We start from the raw sequence: 16,837 nt of genomic DNA on the forward strand, positions 1-16,837 counted from the left end.
GACACAAAAGAAGTAATGCAGATTTCTTGTATGATGAAAAGGGGATTTTTTTATTCAGATCACATAAGTTCTATTCCAAGTCAGGCCACAGTGTCACTCAAAGGATTTAGCCACTTCTTTGCCAAGGCTTCTAGCACCTGCTCCAAAGCAGTAATTCCCAGGAGACTTCTGAGTCCTGGAGACATGACTTTCATTTATTGTTTTGGATGGGTGATACAAAGTTTCATATTTCATTGTTTGAGTCCAGATTATTCAATGTGTCTTGTAGCAGCTGGTATCAGGTTCACAGCTTTAATTGGAACCTCGTTGAAGTATATCAAGCCATTGATCATGTCACAGTATTCTAAAAATATTGATCATGTAATGCAGACATGAGAGTGAGTTTTTGGAAAGGCATCTCGGCATCACATAAAGATGTCTGAAAAGGTTTTAAATTACCTGCCACTGTGATTTCTCCATGGTCAATGGGGCCATTTAGCCATCTTCCACTGGCCTCCCCATACCTTTCTGGCCACTTCAACTGAAATCTGGGTGGGTACTGGTACTTGCATCTTCCTTTTCTGTGACTTTGAGGGCCAGGCAGTATTCATCTGCATCAAGATGGTAATGAAGCCCTCTGAGAGGGGTTTTCCTGGCACCAGAAAGGGTCAGGAACCAGCAGCCCCAGGTAAATCACTACCATCACTGTGGCTGATCCCGTACCCTGTGCATTTATTAGAAGAAATGTAATTTTCCTGTTTGTGCTGTAACATCAGCTGAGGTGCTCTAACAGGCTGACATATGAAAGGTTAATTCCTTCAGAGCCAGAAGACTTTTATGCTCCAGACCCAAGCTGGAGTAAGGTGAATTATATACTGTATATAATGAATTATATACTGTATTATGAACTGTATGCTAGCAGCGCAAAACAGAGGTCAGTGATCTGGCAGAGGAACAGGCAGAAATAAACCTGCAGGTATCTGCAGAGTGATGCTGATCAGTGAATAGCTGTCTGTGAGATTACCTGAAGCACATGAAAATTGAGAAACTGGGAGATGGGCAGGAAAGCAGCATTCATCTTTGTCTGCTGAATTTCAATACAGCTTAAAAAATCTTCCTCAAATAAAAAATACTAATTTGAGTTTGCAAATCCAACTTTAAATTAAAGTAGGACTATAATGAGGCTTGCTGCAATCCCAGTGAAATGGCTCCATTAACATAGCAGGGTTTTATTTCTCTATTGGCTTGAATCATACATAAGATTGAAGGGTCTTGTTTGAACTTTCATTTCACATAAATGTTAATGCTCTTTAGAACACCCGCCTACATTTTAACTCTTTGAAGATCCTTGGAGGGTGTTTTTCTTAAGTTTCCTAGACATTCTTATTAAATTTATTAAAATGCATCTTCTAGAACATTGTCACATGTTAAAAAGAAGCACTTGTCCCTTTACACTGTATTGATCCAAATTACATTGTTTAAAATTAATCTATTGCTGTTGTCTTTTTGACACCAAAACTGATCCCTGGAAAATTTTCCTTAATGTATTTTTTTGAGACTTTTCAGCTTTTTAACTCTTGCTCTACTTGCATGTAACATCTCTTCAGTCCCTTTGTGCACTGAAAACCCTCAGTAACTGCTGCAGTATTTAGTACTCTGCCACTGTTCTTGCACATCTTCATGCTATCTGTAGCTGCAGTAATCTGCTCTTCTGGATAAATAATGTGAGTTTTCAAGCATCCTGCATGTGTTCCCAAACAAGGTGACTGTGTGACAGCATAGGAGTCTCAGGAGGAACTGAAAGTCTGTGATAAAACACACCAATCAATACAGCTAGGAAATGGGAATGAGTCTTTTTTTTTCTCCCATGGCCTCTCTTACTGTGTCAGCAGCCTGAGTTGGAATTGGAGGAACAGCTTTATCTGAGTTTTCCTTTCTCCCAGAATTTCAGGTCCTTTCAGTCCCTTAAGTGTCCATTGCAGGTGCATCACCCTTCATTGCTGTAAAGCAGATGGAAGTCTGCTGCTAAGGGAGCTGACTCTTCTGCCATACAGGGCACTGCCTCTGGTAAAGAAGCTGAATGCACTGGTTTTGCATCATGCACTCCCTGTGTCTGCAGAGAAGGTATTTTGGAGAAGAGAGTGGAACAGGAAACTTTGGTGTGGTGACCTTATACATGCTTGTAGCTCAGTTCTAAGGCATCTGCCCTGGGTGTGCATCTCCCTTTACAGTGGCTCAGCCTTTAGACTCCACCTGCTTTTCTCCAGAAACATTTGCAAAGGCTGGTTCCTAGCCTTTGTTCTAATCTCCATCACTGTCACCCTTGAAGAAGTGATGCTATCCTGTAAAAGGGTCCAGGATTGACTTTGTATTGCTGGTAATGATGACTCCAACAGGAATTATTTTTTTAAGGGAGTGGAGTAAGTGGAGAGAGGACTTCTCCAAGACACTGGGTGAGATGGCTGGTCTGTTAAATCTATACAGTTTTAGCCTTCCCACTTGACAAGAGACAAAGAAGGGAGTCACTCTTCTCTTTCAATGTGTTTAGCAATAGCAATTCCCCCTCCTTAATTGTATCACTGGTCACCAACATATGCTGGCATGGGCTTTCACATCATCTCACTGCTGTCTGAGATAGAGCAAATAGTGTAAAGCTTAAACTACTGAAAATTATGTTGAGGGCATGTCACAACCCAGAAGCATCAGTGATGTTCCTGATAAATTCTTGTCAGCTGAAAAAAGACACTCATATGCCTTATAACTGTCTTAATTCTGGCATCTAGCCCACTATTTAGTCTCAGAAGTGTTGGATTGCCTGTGGCTCGACTAAGGCCTTCTGCTTGGATTAGTCCAGATACAACTCCACTCCTACTAAAATACCTTTTTTGCCTCCAGATTTGTTAAAAGGACTAGTATAATGAATTTACCATATTTCCCCAAAACTCTCTCTTGTTCTTCAGGTTAAGGGGTGGATCATGCAAGGGATGGTGCAAGTGGCACTGACTGCACTCAGAAATGGTTGTACTTACAGAGCTCTTGGCTTGTTGGCCAGCCCCTGCTGTGGGCTTCCCCAAACAAATCTTTTGTTCCAGAGTGCCTTGCTTCCTATGGAAACATTCCAGTAGTGTCTCCCACTTATCTCCTGGCTCTGTTGACAGGGGGAGACTATCCTTACTATCCTTGTCTGGGGTAATTTCCACTGCAAGACAAGTAAGAGAGTCAATTTGATTATTGAGGAGTAGACTGGGTCATCCAGATTTTGATATGCAGCAACCCACCCCACATATATGGTCTCTTTTCAAGCAGTCTGCAAGATTTCCTGTCATTTATTTTTGCCATGTTAGAAGTCAACTCACTTCCCATTCATTTTGCTCCTAGAAAGGGAGGCATTCTTTGCATCCCTTAAACAATGCATATAAATCAATATAGACATACTGGGGGGGGGGGGGGGGGGGGGAGGGATGTCAATGTTTTCAGCTTCATTCTTTATAGAACAACACAATAGATATGCCTAGCTGGGTAGTTCCTTCCTCCCTGTGGTGATTCTATCCCTGGAGTCAACATGCAGAGCAACTGCTCAGTATTTCCATTTCTTGCCTTCTCTTTTGGAGGAGCTATCAGTAAAGATTCAAATATAGGCAGTTTCAAAGCTTCCTCACAGACTTGTGTCCAATCTCAAACAGCCCTTTTCTTTGTCAGATCATATAGGGAATAATTCCACAAATTATGGAAAAATAAAGGAATGTGTTTTCTCCAAAACAGTAGTTGTATGGCATGTTGAAATTCCTTCTTATTTCCTGGTATGTTGATGCAAACCATTCCTTGACTGATTCTTGTAGGAGGACTATAAAAAAAATACCTATTTCATGTTGATAGTTGCCAGAAACAGAGTGATCTTGTTCCTGGATAGTCAAAATCATCCACATTAGGAACTGCAGCAGCTAAAGGGCCTGTGTTTGCCTTGCTGGTAGACAGTGGCCAGCTGCCACTTCCTGTTAGGTTTACATACACTGGCAAAAGAGGAGTCTGACTAGGACTAATTATCCCCAAGTCACTAATGACAGGGTTAATCCTCTCCTTTGCTTCTGAGGGTAAGATATGAGGTTTCACATTTGTTATCTTAGAGGGTGGCGAGAATGGTGCTGCTTGTAGTAGTTGGACTGCAGCAGTGGCAAGTCCAAACCCCCATTTCCTTCCCCTCAGTCCATGCCTTCCCCTTTAGTAAATCCAATCCAAAAATAGTCATAGGTGTATCCCCTGATAAGTATTTCTGCAGGGGAACTTTCTCCTTGGAGCTCCTGGAGGCCAGCACTTCACCTAGAATTCCCAAATTCACCGTGAATTTCCAAAAACATCAGTCACTTGAATTTGTTTAGGGCTGGGTTTAATGCCACATCTTGAGGTTTCCTTTTTGTGGAGAGCAGACATCAGTCCACGTTAGTGTCACTGAACTCTTACACTTTATTTTTTAATCATCTTAACTCTGCCAGCTAGCCCACTATTTAGTCTCAGAAGTGTTGGCTAACAAGATAACAACTTTTACAACTAACGTTAATAAGCTCTTAACTCCCACAGCAAGCTTCGGGTGTGGAGTAAGTGGTAGAATACAATTGCTGCATTTTCCAGGATAAAACAAGAGAGAAGATAAATAAAGGAGGAAGAGAGAAAGGTAAGAGGAAAAAGAACCAACTCTTAGATCCTGCATTGAACCTGCTGCTGAGGGTACTCTGGATTTGGGGTTGACAAGGAGAGAGAGAGAAAGAGAGCAAGGGGAACCGATCCATTTAATTTTACCATTCATCTGGTGCACACCACTTATGTAAGACAGATTTTCCATGCCATTTGCCCCATGCAGCCAGTCCTTTTGAGTCCTACAGCAGATGACTGGGGGGAGGTTGTTGCAGGCCCACAGGGTATGGGTCTCAAGGCAGAAAAGGAGGTTGGCTCAGAATACCACTGCTCCATCTTAGCAGGACTCTTCCAATCACCACTTCCTGTCTCAACAGTAAGAGTGGCTGAGAAAAAACAAGCTCAAGTGCTTACACCTGGTCTTCCACAGGGCCATTTCAGCCCCTATTACCTGAGAAATGCTAGAATTTGTCATTGAGATGAATCAGTTTGCAATAGCTTTCCTCCATTTTTCAGAAATATAAAAGCGCAACAGGTCAGTAAAGTTTTTATTTTTGCCAGTGCCATTTACTTTGTATTGCTGAGGTATTTACTTTTATCTAAAAGAAGTCCGTGAATTCAAGGTTACAGAGGAATTGCATCATCTGTTTTCATTTTTGTGTAAGCAATTTTTTTTTTTGTTTCTATTTGCACTGGTTTTGCATTTCCTATGTATATCTGGAAAGTGAACTGTGTGGTAAACAACTAATTTTAAACAAAGGTTGTACTGTCTAATAAATTCATTTAGCAAATGAATTTTGGATTTTCTACTACTTCAGTTGACACCACAAACCTAATTTTAAGGTTATCATAATCAAGTTAGGTAACGAAATATACTGTGGTCAGTCAAAAGCCTTAATAGGATTTGGTTTTTTCTCTTTCTGAAGAGCAAGTTAAAGTCCAAGGTTTTTTAAAACTTTGGAAATTAGTGTGGAAAAAGAAACCAAGAAAGGAGGAGAAAATATTCAGACAGCAAGAAAGCAAAACTTATTTAATGCATTATTGACAATGAGTTATGGTCCTAGCAGTGAAATGCTATTCAATGCAAACAGGAACATGACCTATGTTGTGATTATTTTTCTTGGAAAATATTTACCTGTCCTGGGCAATATAATATACTCTGTTGTATTGTGCACTAGTACAATAATATTTTTCCCCTAACTTAATATGAAGAGTTTTATACTTAGAAAACATTTTTCATTGCATATTAAATGTCTCACAAACTTAAATGCAATAATTTTCAATCATATACTTTGCACTATTTTCTGTAAAATTTTATTTCTTCATACCAATATTTAGAGCAGTTGTTTTTCTCTAATATAAACCAGAACTAAGATTGTTTGCACTCACACTTGAATTTATGCTAGAAATGCTTTTCTAGTAATTTTTTTACTGCATTGGGAGTTAGAACAAAAGCAGTTGGGAAAAAACAGAAAAATAAGTTTTATGCTGTGAGTAAGACAAAAGAAAACCAATTGCAAAGTCTGATTACTGGAAATAAATCTGATATATTACTCTATCTTCTTTAGTTCTGAAAGGAAAGAGTTCTTTTTAAATCATGAATTCATGGACCTTATTAAATGCAATATAAACTCTTGGGAAAGAGTTGATGGGAAAATATTCGAGTATTTGAGACCTACTTACTCCTGTTTCATCTCTCTCTGAAGGTTTTCAGCATCTCCTGTGCTTGTAGCACACTGAATCAGCCAATGAAGGGGATCAGGATCCCTTTATCTGCCTGGCTGCTTGCAGGAATCAGACTGTATCAGCTATCCTCATGAATCCCAGTGGTTAAGTGCTAGAGAGACACTTTCTTTTAAGGGCTTTCCTTTTTGAAGATGCAAAGAAAAAAAATGATGTTAGATGAATATTTTTAAAATATGTTAAAACTTAGGGATGAATCAGTGTAAATTAAAAAAAAAAAAAAATTACTGCACCTATGCAAGCTCTAAGTCCATAGATCAGGGATTTATCTTTTTAAACCCTGTATCAAAACATAACAGACATCTAATTAAGCTGAATACTCATTAAGGTAGTCAGATAGCTTTTTTACACTGTTGACTCAAGAAACAGATCAGCAAGTATCATACATCAGAGTAAAAATTAAGTCATTAATTCACAGACTCATAGGCTTGATGGCCAGAAGAGCTTCAGGCAATCATCAAGTCCCATCTGCTGTTCAGAGTGGGACCATCACCAACACTAGACCAAGTCAGCTGTGTTGATGTCTAGGCATAAATCTCAAAAGCTTCCAAGTATGCAGATTTCACAGGTTTTTTTTGAAAGATGCACTATATCCCCAGTGAAAATTTTTTCTAATGTCTGACCTCAGTCCCATTTGCTAGTGTTTGGTCCCTTGTATCATTTGCCAGTGCTGAGGGCCTGTGAGCTTTGTCGCCTTTGCAACCACTCTTCAAGCAACTGCTGGTCACTCTTGCAGTCTCTCCTTTTGACCCAGCTCCTGCAGAGCCTTCTCATGGTGCTCTTGGCCCCTTGGAGCTCTCCCCTGCCTCACTGCTTTCTTGGCACTCTTACGCTGGGGAGTCCCAAAGTAGACCCAAACTAGAGCACAGCAACTTGCCTGGGTGCACTGGCCACAGACTGTAGTCCAGAATGTAGTTTGCTTTACATATGAGAAGAATAATAAAATGGAAAAAAAATTATCCTTATTTTAAAATGTTGGGAAATGATGGGATACGAGCAGGCTACAGAAAATGACCTTGGGGCTAAAGCAAGTCCTGTTGAAATTACCATCTCTGACACCAGTAGCAGTAATGCAGGGAAGCAAATACCGTGCCAGAGGAATGATCAAAAAAGGAGCAGAGAACAACAGAGCACAGCACCATGCCCTTTTGCAATAAAAACTAGTTTGTACAGTTTTAATCCTGTTTCAGAAGGACTTAGTAAAAACAGAAAAGATAAAAGGGTTGCAAACATAAACAAAGACTGATTCTTTACTAGTCATAGATACAATAAGTAATTCAGAATTCATCAGCCTGATGATCAATCAACTGTGTGAAGGCAAAAAGAGGTTTGTAAAATTGTGAATGGCATGGATGAAAGAGGATTTTCAAGACAATTACTCGTATATATCACATTAAAAATTGGCAGCAAAAGCAAAACTGAAAGTATTTTAAAGAAAATAAGTAGTTAATCTGGGATTCTTTCTTACCACTGAATATTTTGAATGCTGGAATTCTACCATGGATCAAAACCAGAACCTGGACAAATAAAGAAAAATTGCAGATTCTTAGAAGTCATATCTCTACCTTGGTAAGTGCTAGTGCTACAGATTGCTAGAGGTTGAGAAAGTCTATCTATCTTTTTATTAAGCATTTTCCACTGGCCAGTGTTGGAGGTAGGACACTGGGAACTAGAATATTGCTTGGTAATTCCATGCAGCTGCTTGATATATATCTGTTGTTCTGAAAATAATGTTTATAATATTATTTTTTTTTCTCTCCTGAATTTAAATAAAAAAGACCATGATTCATAGATTTCTAAATCCTCCACAGAAAGAGCACTTCTGTCCTGTTAATGCCAGTCCACCTCCTAAGTCCAGTAGTGTGAATGGAAAGATGTGAGCTGACTTTATTATTAAGTCCAGTGGGAATATGGCAACTGAGAAACAGGCAATTTGGAGAGAGAATTCACTACCCTGTCAAAATTTGTTATATCTTAATCCCCCTGACACCTCTCCTGCAGGGAAGTAAAATAATAAAAAATCTCTCTAGCCTTTTTGTTATTTTATATGTTTTGTCCTCAATTAGCAAGACTTTCCTCTTCCATGTATAGATGTCTAGCTTATGAGCTTTAAGTTAGAGGCAAGGCTTCAAAATAACTGGTGACAGCTTTTTCTAGGTCTGAAAAAGATTTTTTGGGGATGCTGTTTCTAATACTGAAAATTAAAGTGTTCTTCCTAAGGTTACCACATACTTCAGTTTTTCACATCTGCCACAGTCCTCTTCAAAAGTATGGGAGTGATTTCTTTTGTGCTATCAATAAAACAGACATTTTCCTCCTTGCTTTTCAGTGAAACCTAAATAAAAGTAGCAGAGCCAATTTCAAAAAGCCACTTGAAGATGTTTTGTAAACACTGTGATTTAAATTAATTTCAGTATATGAAGCCATACTCTTAGAACATACTAAACAAAAGCTGAATCAGTATCTAGAGTCCTACTGCTTTTTCCTCTCTGCAGTCAGGATCAAAAACCACTGGAGTTCTTGAGGAACTTTCTATTTGACATCAAAGGGCTTTGTATCCAAACTAATCATGGGATGTGGTTAATCTCTGTAGAAGCTCTGATACGGAATTTTAGCCAGTTTTGCAGTTTCAGTTAGTGTGTGTTCAGAGCTCTTGTACTTCCATGGGCATAGTTGTCTTGCAGACGGTTTAACCTTTTTGCTATTGTGAGCATCTTCATTTCATGTGCTTGGCTTCCAGTGCAAGCAGGAACTACCAAGAGCTACTGCCTGCACTGGTTGGCCAGTCCCACCCAAATGCAGCAGCTGAAATGCCTGGGACAGCCTGTGTTGGGCAGCACGGCTGAGACCCTGGGCTGCCAGGTCATGGGGTGAGATCCAGGCTGCCACAGCTCTGGTGCTGGCACGGAGCATCACAGCTGAGGTGCTGCTGCATGGGGGTGTCTGACCAGAGAGAGTGGCCATGCTTTTGCTTCTGTCCCTACCCTGATGGGCTGTACTTACAGCCATCTCTTAGGTCTTCAAGGGCTGGTTGTGCAGGTGGGTTCAGTTATCCTTGTATGGCTTTTGCTTCCCCATCCACAAGCAGTCCAGGTCATTCCCTCCCCACTGACCCTGCCAGCTCCTGTGCCTGCTCAGTGCTGCTACCGTAACACAGGCTTTGGAATGGGGATAGAATTTAAAGGAAGTGAGAGGTAACAACCTATTCATAACTACTTCAGACATAGACATTTGTGTTTAAAAGTGCAATCCCAGGCTCTTATAACTATCACTTAAAAAGAAAAAACACCCAGTGAAAAGCAAAGCTGAACCTTTCATATACAAGGTCTGTAGTGTAGTAATAGTACTATATATTATTAGTACAGTATATATTTCTGTCAGAGCTTAAATATTGTTCATGTCTGTACATTCAATATCACTTTTCAAAGCTTTCCTTTAATACTTTGGATTGGAAGGAAGAAAGAAAATAAATTCCAGCTTTTTACACCTCTCTGGCAAAGGCTATAAATCACTTTTTCTTCGGGGACAAATATGTAATCTCCTATATAATCTCTGACCTTAATAAGGAGACAGAACAAACAAAAGCAATTTCTCCTGTTGTAAAACTGTGTGTACATAAACATTTTAGAGAACCTGGTGACTCTTGATAGGAGTATCTGAAGAAAAGCGGAATTCTCAGAGAGACAAAGAATTTCTATTACTAGGCACAAGAGAGAAATGCTTTGAGTGTTTTCAGAGATAAATTTGTAGGATGTAGAATTAATATATTTGGAGTCCTGTGCATTTCTCTACCGATTACTGATTTCTTAAGAAGAAAAAATATTCCTGTACCATACAGATGGCAGATTTGTGGTAATCCTACATTCTGTCTAGGATGCCTCTTTCAAATAAGAAATGGAAGAGAAAAAAGTTTCTAAACCTGGCCATACATTAAAGGACCTGAGGAATGGTAAATTCATATTCAGTGCAGAGCCCTGAGTTTAAAGTAAGCACAAAAACTGTTAGTATGTCAGCTCCACCCTGCTCCTCTGAAATGTTCATTAATAAACTGTGTGGCACAGTGCCAGTGGTGACAAAGAAGGAAATAATAACTATATTTGTATAATTGGTAATGCCTTTCTTTTTTCCCCATGCAAATGGTAACTTTAAGCTTTGGTATATTTTGTAGTCTAATTCCGCATTGCTGTGGTACATGTTCAAAATTCAGAGCTTCAGTAATTCAAGGTAAATAATGGACACATGCCTTGATTTTTTAAAATCATTTTACTGCTAAAATTGCTTTTCCTCCTTTGCTTTCTCTATTGGTAGTGAATTCCCAAGTCTGAGGCTTGCATTGGATACCATTTGATATTCTTTACTTAACACAAAGACTCATGGGTAAAACAGATTTGCCACATGATCAGAAAGTATTCTGAGCTGGAAGGGACCCAGAAAGATCATCAAGTTCAGCTCTTAAGTGAATGGCCCATACAGGATCAAACCCACCACCTTGGTGTTTCTAGCACTGTGCTCTTCAGTAATTGAGCTAATCATGCCCTGTGAAACCACTTCAGAAACATCTTCAAATATGGATTAATTAAATTTGATTAATCACTCGTATCAGTACAATTTAAGCAGGATTCATCCAAATTTACAGAAGAGGAAAAGCTGGCCAACACAGGCCATTAAAGACCATGGGCCAGGGTGCTCAGCGGGATTTCAACTTCAAAGCAGGTTTTCTCCCCAGAGCCAGCCCATTGTCCTGTAGTGACAGAGACAAAATGAAAGTTCTGCGCCAATGTGATGGTGTTGGTGGCCTTGTCCTTCACAAAATGCACCATTCAGGATGGGGAGCAGAGGGTGGGTCCCAGGAGGGATCACATGAAAGAAGACAGGATGGTAAGGGGAGGTTTTAGGGTTAGCAGTATGTTACAGAGCATGGAGATGAGCTGGAGTCTCAGAGCTCTGGGGTGGAGGCAGGTCTGTGCATCTCCCCTCACTCATATGTGGTACCTTCTCTGCTGAGCAGGTGTGTTCTTCCAGCCCAGCATGCAGGTCATTCTCCCTGCTGGAGGTGAGGACAGCACTGAAAGCTGCCCTCCTTCCTCTCCCAAACCACACACTGCCCCCAGGGTGAGGAGTAGCCCAGGTTGTTCAAGCAGCAGTGACCCTTCTGTCCTCAGGTTTTTGAATGCCCTCAGAAGCCACCGACTCATCTACTTCTTTTGCAATTATAGATTTTCTACTCTCAAATTCTCTATTTCATACCTGAGTGGTTCTAATATTTTTTTACAAGAATAACTGTAATTGCAATGCATTTCTTGGTTTCACCTACAGTATCATTATGCAAAGCAAAAGACTGGATTCAGCAACCTGTTAAAAAGACTGAGGGTTTGGGGTGGAATCCTGTGAAAATGTGAATATGATATAAGCAAGGGATTATTTGATTTTATTTTCATGAGTTTGGTTAGATTCTTATTTCACTTTTGATGACACTCCCGCTTGGACTCCACTTATTTCATGTTTGTAAGTCAAGGAAGTTTTGGTCCATAGGATGACACCTAGAAAAAATGCATCTAGAAAAAATAGATACATTTGGTTTGTTAGAATTATAATAGGAAGAATAAAATGTTAGGTAAATTCAGCCTCAAACTTCAGAATAAATTAAAGGCAATTATATTAGCTGTTTTACATGGCAAGAAATCAAAGATATTGTATTTATAACAATACATCAATCTAATCCCAAAAATTTGCTTTATAGTCTTTAAACCTACTCAAGTAAGCCCTCACATGTTAAAACTAAAGATGATAAAGCAGTGGCAATAATTAAAAAACCTAACATATGTTTATATTTCATTATTCATAACAAACAAATTCAGTTTTGCATCATGTATCTAATTTATTTTTTCTAGGTAACTCTTTCATAATATTGATAATATTGATATCAAATTTATTTATATTTAAAGGTAACAAATATTTTAAAGCAGTTAGTATAGAAAGAATGTATTTATTATACATATTACACTCTGAAAAATCACAGGATTGATCAAAGCAACAATGAGAAGGGAAAAAAGGAGCCGTTATTTTAATTTTTTCTTTTGACTGTGGTAGCCTCTCTTTAAACAACTCTCAGCGTGAAATTCTTGTGAAACATAGTATAGGGAAACATCGCTCAGATCCTCCAGATGAAGCTCCTGGTTGGTATCTTAGATAAATCCCCATTTTTGGTCTTTCAAGTCTTATGTTCCATTGCAAAAATATCCTGTATCTTTTCTGAAGGTATTTAGAGATGGCAGTCTGTCATGCCTGGAAAGTTCTTGGCTTGTTCTTATCTGAGTTGGCTCTCCAAGAAAATAGTGATTGTGTCAGACACAGAAACTGGTCCTTGGTTTGTGCAATGGTGCTCTTTGCCTTCAATGTTTACAGACATTGCTATAATATATTTGACATTTCATAAAGGCTCACATCATCCAGATCAATGCTGAGCTGCTGCAGCAGCCAGGAATATCTGTAATTGGAAACATAATCAGGTATTGAAAATTGAACATATTCTTCTCAACATGTCAACTTCTTTAATATGAGCAACTTTGTTTGCATGCTTGGCAAGACTGAAAGTGTTCTTTTGGCTAGTACCCACTTTCTTGATATGTAGCGTAATCTTAAATCTTTACTTAAATCTTTCTGTCATTTGATGTAAATCCAGAATATTTCAGTTCCCATTCTCTACTGCTGTTGTCGCTGTGATCTGAGATTGATGCTACCTTCCAACCACACTGTGGATGTGTTTCACTAGAAAATAATGTGGGTAAAAATGAGTAAACAAAGAGTTTGTAAAAGTGGTTTGGGATCATTCATGATGAAAGTGCTGTGCTGCAAGTATATATTTTCTGGCCTGGATAAACACTACTTCCTGATTTCACCAGCTGAAAGATACAGCTAAGTTTACTAGAGCTCATATGGAACACAATACGTCTCTGGAGACTACTCAAACTGATATGAGACCAGATACTGAAATTTTACATTTTTCATCACCTTAAATAAAAAAAGAAGGAGGATAATTAAAATTCCTGTCTGGACACAAGTGTAGAAGATGATGTTCATCCTACTATTCAGTTTATTCAGCAGTTCTTCAGACTAACGTGGCCTTTTCAATATTCTTTTGAAAAAAAAAAAAAGAGAAAAAGATGGAAAGTTCATATTTTATTGCTTTAGCTTGAATTCCCATATTTGAAGAGATTGATAACATAAGGCAAACAGTCAGTGCTACACTGCAATTTAGAATGGCCTTTTTCTTTGCCAAAATGCTGATTAAGAGAGTTCTGACCTATATTGTTTTTTACAACCGTGACCTTTCACATGCACAAAAAAATGGAAGTACTGATAATTAACCTCAATGAAATATGACTTAAAAACAGTACCAGATTTTTATAAGCTCCTAAGTAAAATATTTTTTTCTTCTTAAAATATCTGGGGCCGATTCTGTGTGTGGCATTGTAATTCCAAAACTTCAGGCTTAAGGCTAAACTTAGAGATGCAGTTTTCAGAGACAAAGCAGCTAACTGTAAATATTTTACTGAGATATTTATACAGATTTATGTTTAAGAAAGAATTGCTTCCAGATACTTCCAACAAACAATTTTATGATTTTATGATTCTAAGTCCATGAATTTCCCCTTTCTTGCATCATTAGTCTGTAAGTGTACTGACTACAAAAGTGCTCAAATTAAGTCAATATAACTAATTACTTACAGGCCTAGGTGAGCATGGAGTTTCACCCAAGAACCAAATTTGCAGATCATCCTTTATTATTTTTTTTAAAAAATCATCTGCATCTGAACCCTATAAAATTTATCTTTGGACATTAAAATTTGAAAATTAATTTTGTGTTATGCGTTGAACAGCCAATATTTATGCTGGCTGATGAAAGCACCAGCTGTGAACAATCAAATCCAAATAATAAATACCTGTTTTCTCTATTGTTTCTGGGGGAGAAGCAGTTTATTGTACTAGCTTTTGCAGCTGGCCTATTGTAAGTTTATTTTACATGAAATGGTTGTAGGGAATGAATTAATCAGTTTGTAGAGTTGGCACTTGCAGAAAAAAATATCCACTGAAAAGCGTATTAATATAAAAAAAATATGTCAATTTTTTGTCTCTTGAATAAAGTAGAAAAAAAATTCTAAAATTGACTTGGAGATGAACTGATGATTTTGGATGTGTCAAAGTGACAGAAGAGATTAGGACCATTAATATTGTGACCATTATCTCAATTATGACTGTGCTGAAGTCTGCAATTCAAAAAGGATCAACATTTGTATCTAGATATGAATTCATGTCTAATATCTGTGAAATAACAGTCTAATCCTGGAAGAAATAATTTTCTCTGTCTAGTTGAGATGTCAAGTGTAAGCAGTTAACTAAGTTTATGCAAAAGCCAAAGTATTTCTTTTTATATTGAAAATAGAAAATTGAAATACTGTCAGGAAGTTCTGGGTGAAGTTTATAAAAATTATAGAGGGGATGGCTATTTTTTGGGGTGTCTTCCTCCCATATTTATTTTTATTTTTTTCCTCTTTCCAGCAGCAGTCCTTTTCTACTTGAAAAACAGACTGAAAGGTTTTATTGCATTACATGGAGATCCCACAAACAATTTTAATGAAGCAAAATAACTGAGCTACCAGAGAGCAATGAGAAGCAAGTGTGGCAAGACAGGTACAGGTCGTTGCTCTTGTTATCTTCTGGGTTATTTTTTTTATTACTATTTAGTGTCAGAGCAAGTTGGAGAGCTTCTTCCTGAATCTCCATAGTTAACACATTTTACTGAAACTAAATTCAAATTTTGATGATTTTAGAATCTCTGAAAAGGGTATTTATTTTAAAATATTTTTGTATGTTTATTATTTGCATCAGATGCTGTTTCTCACTAAGTCCTAAGAAAATTATTTCATAACACAATGTTAATCCCAGTCATTGCCTAAGAAGTTTCTATAGTAGTACCTACAGTTTCTTGTAGCTGAAGGATTGTTTCACTTGAAGCCAGTAGTTCTTTACTCTTGGTAGTTGTAGCTGCTGCCTTCAAGTTTTATTGAAGCTGAATAAGATTTAATTATGGTAAATTGTCTGTCTGTATCTGTTGGCCCCTGTGCATAGCAATCTGCATAAGTACGACAGTTTTGCATGTGACAGAAATGCCTCATATGCACCACGTGGAGTAACACATTTCCCTTTGTGGGAGGACATCTGCTACCCTCTGGTTCATGGTTTCAAAACCCAGATGGGCCAAAGAGGTTTCAGCTCTGATGCATGTCAGCACAATTCCCACTGCTCTGTACAGCATCACTCTGTTATAGGTGATTTCTCTGAGGTTTACTCATTTGGGTACTACTGCAGTATTAAAAACTAAGTCCAACAGTTCTGTTCCATTTGCCCTCAGTTTTTTTTTTTATTTCAAACAGAAGCTGATGGTACTACTTCTACAAATCTGAGGACTTCCACACAATTTTCAGAAGGAGATATGTATATTCAACAAGGAAAACACCTTTATTCTCCTTTCCTTTCTTCCCTGGAAAAGGTCTGAGTTGGGCTGGTGTTGGAATCCAAATATAAATATATAATAAATATAATCCAAAATAAAAGTCTCTCTGAGCTCCTCAGAGAGAGAAAAGAATTAAAATATATTAAACCATAGACATAGAGTAAAAGTGTAGGCTTTAGTTTTAAGTAGGTAAAAATATAGCTTAAGTGCCCTGAGTCTGTGTTAGCTAGTGAAAAGCCTTATTACCCAGTTTAAAGTTCAGTGATAATACCCTTCACAGATTCAGCTTAGCTCTAGACATAATGAAAATGTAGTTTGCATTCTTGGATAAGAACAGATGGGATTATTCATGTAAATAGATAATACCCTATATGTAAGGTTTAAATAAAAAGAACATTGCTTTTGCATGTTATAATTAAGTTCAGATTGGTGTACAAAATATTGTTTTAGTAGTGTGTTTTTAGCTGATTGGATGATATATTAATTTAATTTCCTGTATTGGGGCTCAGAGAGAAACATTTGAAGATGAAGAACAGCAGCACCATCATCATCACCAACTGCTTTTGCAGCCCAGGACAACAGAACTCCACACCGAGAATCTGCTGCCCTGAACATCAGGACCTTATACCAGAGAGCTGCTGCTCAGAACTCAGGACTTTATGCCAAAAGCTTTTAGCAAAGACTTTAAGTCTCTGTACTCTTTGCCTCTGAGACTGATGCTTTTATACAATAAATACCTTTCTAGCGACCATCATCTGTTCATGTCTCTTTGAGACCTAGAAATATTTCTGGATTCCCTGTTGAAACTCGACAGGCTGGGTATTTCTGAACATAGAAAAATAGTATGGGAACAGAACATGGATTCACATCTTCCAAGGAAAGTAGCCCTCTGCTCCACTTATTACTGACAGTGAGCTCTGAGCTCACCAAGCAGAAGCTATCTTAAACAGATTTGGGAAAGAGAATCTGATC

The 16,837-nt window shown here is 38.2% G+C and overlaps 2 long non-coding RNA genes across 5 annotated transcripts; one reads left to right on the forward strand and one right to left on the reverse strand.

The window, feature by feature from the left end:
• Positions 1–5: 5 nt before the first annotated feature.
• On the reverse strand, positions 6–4,975 carry LOC147655404 (uncharacterized). The gene is made up of 4 exons (XR_015285286.1): positions 4,774–4,975; positions 3,496–3,593; positions 3,009–3,178; positions 6–2,321 (listed from the first exon to the last, which is right to left on the reverse strand). It is a non-coding gene; the product is annotated as an uncharacterized LOC147655404 (long non-coding RNA).
• On the forward strand, positions 4,890–16,617 carry LOC111924741 (uncharacterized). 4 transcript variants are annotated; one of them, XR_015285279.1, is made up of 6 exons: positions 4,890–5,143; positions 6,315–6,821; positions 7,066–7,920; positions 14,914–15,042; positions 15,786–15,901; positions 16,375–16,617. It is a non-coding gene; the product is annotated as an uncharacterized LOC111924741 (long non-coding RNA). The 4 variants fall into 4 exon arrangements; XR_015285278.1 differs by having other exon boundaries at positions 5,027–5,143; positions 14,911–15,042; XR_015285277.1 differs by lacking the exons at positions 6,315–6,821; positions 7,066–7,920 and having other exon boundaries at positions 5,027–5,143; positions 14,911–15,042.
• Positions 16,618–16,837: the final 220 nt, after the last annotated feature.

The sequence above is a fragment of the Cyanistes caeruleus genome, chromosome 1 (assembly GCF_971803275.1).
Source record: "Cyanistes caeruleus chromosome 1, bCyaCae1.hap1.1, whole genome shotgun sequence".
NCBI lineage: Eukaryota > Metazoa > Chordata > Aves > Passeriformes > Paridae > Cyanistes > Cyanistes caeruleus.